We start from the raw sequence: 6,101 nt of genomic DNA, 5'->3' as shown, positions 1-6,101 counted from the left end.
TGGTGCTACACACCATTAAGATGCCATCTCTTACAGTCCAAGCTTTACAGACAGTGTTGCACCTTGTTTATATGGGAGAGCTGCGAATAAGAGAGGAAGCCCCTCAAAATTGTACGGTTCAGTGTGGGCCCTATAACTAGACATTGGAACGGAGTTTGAGGAAGCAATGTGTTAGAGAGTTGGTTCTCCACCCAGTGCTTCTGTCCCGTGAGGTCTGTGCCCCTTGTAATATTGGCCCTCACAACACAAACAACTGTGCTGTGATTTTTTTCAAAACTAAGCACATTACAAAGCTCTATCCAAGCCCTTTAGTCATATGGTTAAATGCACTCCTTAACATCATAATGACATAAAAGTGGGCGATTGTTATTGAAATGATTGAGTTCGAACGAGGGAGTTGTGCTCCAATATAAAAGAACAAATAAGGGATCGAGGAACCCTCATTTGCTTCTAAAAGAGATGGAAGTTTGTGCCCTGTGTTAGGTCACGTGCAACACCACACAGCCCTTTAATCGTTCGCTGATCTCCCTTAACATCCTTTGGCACCAGGACACTGCACAGAAGATCACAGCAGCTGAAACTCAAGTGCAAAAGGTGGTCAGGAGCTAGGTTCCTGACACAAAAAATCCACAGATTAAGACATCGGGCTGCACCAACAACCCAATGGGAACTTTTTAAGAAAGCACATTCGAAAAGGAAAGATTAAATTTGCACCCAACACAAATATTTTGCTCTGTTCCCCAATTTTAGCAAAATTGTCGATGTCAATATAGAGTAGGAACGTGGTAGCAATATAAAGTTAAATAAGAGAGACTTGCATTTCTATAACGCCTTACACAGCCTCAGGACGTCCCAAAGCGCTTTACAGCCAATGAAGTGTAGTCACTGTTGTAATGTAGGAAACGGGGCAGCCAATCTGCACACACCAAGCTCCCACAAACAGCAATGTGACAATGACCAGATAATCTGTTTTTGTGATGTTGATTGAGGGATAAATATTGGCCAGAACAAAGGGGAGAACTCCCCCTTCTCTTCGAAATACTACCGACAGTGCAGCACTCCCTCAGCATTGCACTGGAGTGTCAGCCTCGATTTTATGCTCAAGTCTGTTGAAGTGGGACTTGAACCCACAACCTTCTGACTCAGAGGTGAGACTGCTAACAACTGAGCCAAGACTCAGAGAAAAATACATCCTTTTTTTTAAATGGCATTAACTTCATGGAAAAGTATTTATTTGTTTACGGGCGTACAGTGACGTGAATCGCACTGAAACATAGAAGATAGGAGCAGGAGTAGGCCATTCGGCCCCTCAAGCCTGCTCCGCCATTCAATGAGATCATGGCTGATCATCCAAATTCAGTACCCTGTTCCTGCCTTCTCCCCATATCCCTTGATCCCTTTAGCCTTAAGAAATATATCTAACTCCTTGAATATATTTAATGAGTTGGCCTCAACTGCCTTCTGTGGTAGAGAATTCCACAGGTTCACCACTCTCTGGGTGAAGAAATTCCTCCTCATCTCAGTCCTAAATGGCTTACCCCTTATCCTTAGACTGTGACCCCTGGTTCTGGACTTCCCCGCCATCGGGAACATCCTTCCTGCATCTAGTCTGTCTAGTCCTGTTAGAATTTTATAAGTTTCAATGAGATCCCCTCTCATTCTTCTAAACTCCAGCGAGTATAAGTCCAATCAACCCAATCTCTCCTGATATGTCATTCCTGCCATCCCAGGTATCAGTCTGGTGAATCTTCGCTGCACTCCCTCCATGGCAAGAACATCCTTCCTCAGATAAGGTGACCAAAACTGCACACAATACTCAAGATGTGGTCTTACCAAGGCCCTGTACAACTGCAGCAAGACATCCTTGTTCCTGTACTCAAACCCTCTCGCTACGAAGGCCAACATACCATTTGCCTTCTTAACCGCCTGCTGCACCTGCATGCTTACCTTCAGCGACTGGTGCACAAGGACACCCAGATCTCGTTGCACTTCCCCTTCTCCCAATCTATTGCCATTTTGATAATAATCTGCCTTCCTGTTTTTGCCACCAAAGTGGACAACCTCACATTATCCACATTATACTGCATCTGCCATGTTTCTGCCCAATCACCCAACCTGTCCAAATTATACTGGAGTTCCTCTGCATCCTCCTCACAGCACACACGCCCACCCAGCTTTGTGTCGTCTGCAAACTTGGAGATATTACATCTAGTTCCCTCGTCTAGATCATTAATATATATTGTGACTAGCTGGGGTCCTAGGACTGATCCCTGTGGTACCCCACTAGTCACTGCCTGCCAACTGTAAAAAGACCCGTTTATTCCAACTCTTTGCTTCCTGTCTGCCAACCAGTTCTCCATCTAAGTCAGTACCTTGCCCCCAATCCCATGTGCTTTAACTTTACACGCTAATCTCTTATGCAGGACCTTATCGAAAGCCTTCTGAAAGTCCAAATACACCACATCCACTGGTTCTCCCTTATCCATTCTACCAGTTACATCCTCAAAAAATTCCAGTAGATTAGTCAAGCACGATTTACCTTTTGTAAATCCATGTTGACTTTGTCCGATCCTGTCACTGTTTTCCAAGTGCTCTGCTATTACATCTTTTATAATGGACTCTAGCATTTTCCCCACTACCGATGTCAGACTTACTGGTCTATAATTCCCCGTTTTCCCACTACCACCTTTTTTGAATAGTGGGGTAACATTAGCTACCCTCCAATCCATGGGAACTGTTCCAGTGAAATGCATCACTTTGTAACGAACGCTCCATGCCATTGGGATAAAAATTATACATGACATTTCTGCCAACCCCATAAAAAATTACCACACAGAATGTGTTACGAAGATCATGCCCCTTCAAGTGGATTGCACGTCACCATAATAAAGCTTTTGTTAGTGCTGGAGTTCCTCGAGCGCCACACTGCATCAACTATTTTTATCCATATTTTCAACATGGTGCGTTGCAAGTTAATTCTAGCTTTGTGCTGTGGTTTACAGTCTCCCACCCAGCTGACCTTTGTCACAATCCCAGCACAAGGCTGCATCCTGTGTAATACCTTTGTTTGGAGCATGGGGTCGATTAACCACTTCACTGCAGTCACATGATTTGTGAAATAATCGTACTCCACCTCAAAACCCTCTTATTTATTCATTACAGTTGTGCGGTTATCCTGATCCTTAATCCTGGTCATAGTACTTGTCCTGGTCTTAGTCCTGATCCTGATTCTAGTCCTTAATCCTGGTCCTAGTCCTTGTCTTGATCCTGATTCTGATTCTTAATCCTGATCCTGATTTTAGTCCTGATTCTGATCCTTAATCCTGGTCCTAGTCCTTGTCCTGAGCCTGATTCTAGTCCTGATCATGATTCTAGTCCTGATCCTGATTCTGATTCTGATTCTAATCCTGCTCATGATCCTGATTCTGGTCATGATCCTGATTAATATCCCAGTCCTTGTCCTGATCCTGATTCTGATCCTAGTCCTTGTCCTGAGCCTGATTCTAGTCCTGATCATGATTCTAGTCCTGATCCTGATTCTAATTCTAATCCTGCTCATGATCCTGATTAATATCCCAGTCCTTGTCCTGATCCTGATTCTGATCCTAGTCCTTGTCCTGATCCTGACTCTAGTCCTGATCATGATTCTAGTCCTGATCCTGATTCTGATTCTAATCCTGCTCATGATCCTGATTCTGGTCCTGGTCCTATCCTCACCCAACATCGGAAACCACGTTTCCACCCAGCGATCGGAAGTGGGAACCCCGGCTGATTTTTATTTCCCCCCCAAAGCTAAACTGGGAGCCATCAGGCTAATTATAGGACCATTTACTACTGGCCCAGAAAAGGTCAACTAACTCACGACAGACCAGCGATTGAACCTAGGACTGTTCTGATCTATTATGAGTCCGTTTTAACCAGCTAAAACCATCCGCAAAGCCCACACATTCAAATTAGAAGCAAAATTTAACATCAAAAAGCACAGTCAGATCAAAAATGCTCTCAAAGGCCTGTTATTGAGAGTTTAAGGATACGCACTCCAAAGCACATTTAAAAGAGACTCATTGTTGACAATATGTTGATAGTTTTGAAAGCCGTATTTTCTATTTGTAACTTGGAAGAACTGCGTTTTGAATTTAAATTGGCCCCATTCTTCCCTCGTCCGTGCTGTTATAGTGAGTTCCCAGGAGCTGGCACAGGAATAAAAACCCACCTCTTCTAACCCCTCCTCCGTCCCCAGCCATTTCCCCCCTCTCGTCAACAGACAACAGGGAGCAGACTGCAATGAAAGGCCCCGTTACTTGAGGCAGGAATCCGTAAGCCACTGTCCCCACCCAAAGGTTTAATTGTGCAGCTAGCTGAGCTCTCGTTTGAATAATATAAATCTTTCAGATACCATTCTGTCACTACATATCCCAATACCTTCAAAGGAGCTGTTATCTCTGCATAAAGAGAGGGTGAGGCAGTCACAGTTCCTGTAGCAACCAGGGGCACCTTATCCAAATGCTCTCGTCCTGCACCTCCTGATTTTTTAAAATTCGTTATTATGGGATGTGTGCGTCGCTGGCAAGGCCAGCATTTATTGCCCATTCCTAATTGCCCTTGAGAAGGTGGTGGTGAGCCGCCTTCTTGAACCGCTGCAGTCCGTGTGGCAAAGGTACTCCCACAGCGCTGTTAGGGAGGGAGTTCCAGGATTTTGACCCAGCGACGATGAAGGATTGGCCGATATACTTCTAAGTCAGGATGATGTGTGACTTGGAGGTGGTGGTGTTCCCATGTGCCAGCTGCCCTTGTCCTTCTAGGTGGTAGAGGTCATGGGTTTGGGAGGTGCTGCCGAAGAAGCCTTGGCGAGTTGCTGCAGTGCATCTTGTAGATGGTACACACTGCAGCCACGGTGCGCCGGTGGTGGAGGGAGTGAATGGTTAAGGTGGATGGTGTAGTGTATGTACCTTTAAGAGCCCCTGTGTACTGTAATACCGGTAGTGACCACTCGGGTATATAAGCCTGTATAGCGTCTTGTATCTTTTAGTTCACCTCCAGACTTTGTTCAGTAAACACCTGTTAAACCAACTCCTGCATTCCGTGTCTCCATTAACACACGGATACAACAGTGGCGACGAATTGGAAACGGACTTACCTGCAATTCGGCAGCACCTCAAGGAGATCGATTCCTCAGACGAAAGTCGAAGAAAAAAAAAAACTGTGGTTTCACCAGCTAGCCGGGCTGGTGGCAGGTACAGCACTAATCCTTCCTGGGCGGCGGGCTGGGGCTCGATCGGGTGGCTCTGCAGCGGGGCCGAGCAGCGAGTCGGAAGGCGGAGGCAAACAGAGACGGAGGGTGGAGCACTCGGGATATGGCCGGCGCTGCAAAGCAGGTCGGCGTTCGGACCAAGCAGAGGGAGGGAAAAGTCCCAGAGAGTCCGGCGGGAACGAGTCTCCAACTATTAAAAATATCTGTGTAAATAAAAACCACGGAGAACAGCGTTGTCAGCAGCGGCAGCGGCGGGAAAGCGCGGGAGGCGCCATTTTTTTCTCGGCAGGGAAGAAAGGAAAGCGCTGGAGGCGCCATTTTTGATTTTCAGGATGCCTAAGACTGGCAATATTACTGCTTTCGATAGTAATATAGAGGATTGGACCACATATGTGGAAAGAGTGGAGGTATATTGCACAGCGAATGAAGTAGAGGATGATAAAAAGGCATCGGTACTTCTAAATCTGATGGGCGCAAGGACATACGGGCTGTTACGAAACTTAATCACTCCAGCCAAACCGATAGACAAGAATTTTAAGGAGATTGTTGATACCCTGCAGGAGCACTTAAACCCAACACCGCTGCTGATAGCGGAACGATTCAAATTCTTCAGGAGGAATCAGCACAAGAATGAAAGTAACGCTGATTACCTCACCGAATTAAGAAAGCTGTCAAAGCACTGCCAATTCAGGGCAGGACTGGCAGATTCTCTACGAGACAAATTCGTCTGCGGTCTCCTAAGTGAAGGAGCACAGAAAAGGCTACTTTCTGAGAAAGATTTGACACTGGACAAGGCTTTCAGTGTGGCTGTATCATACGAAGCAGCAGCAAGAGGAGCTGCAGAGATACA

The sequence above is a fragment of the Somniosus microcephalus genome, chromosome 30 (assembly GCF_052327205.1).
Source record: "Somniosus microcephalus isolate GS21.2 chromosome 30, FLI_Smic_1.0, whole genome shotgun sequence".
NCBI lineage: Eukaryota > Metazoa > Chordata > Chondrichthyes > Squaliformes > Somniosidae > Somniosus > Somniosus microcephalus.
The sequence above is the reverse complement of the archived record's forward strand: the minus strand, read 5'-3'. Positions refer to the sequence as shown.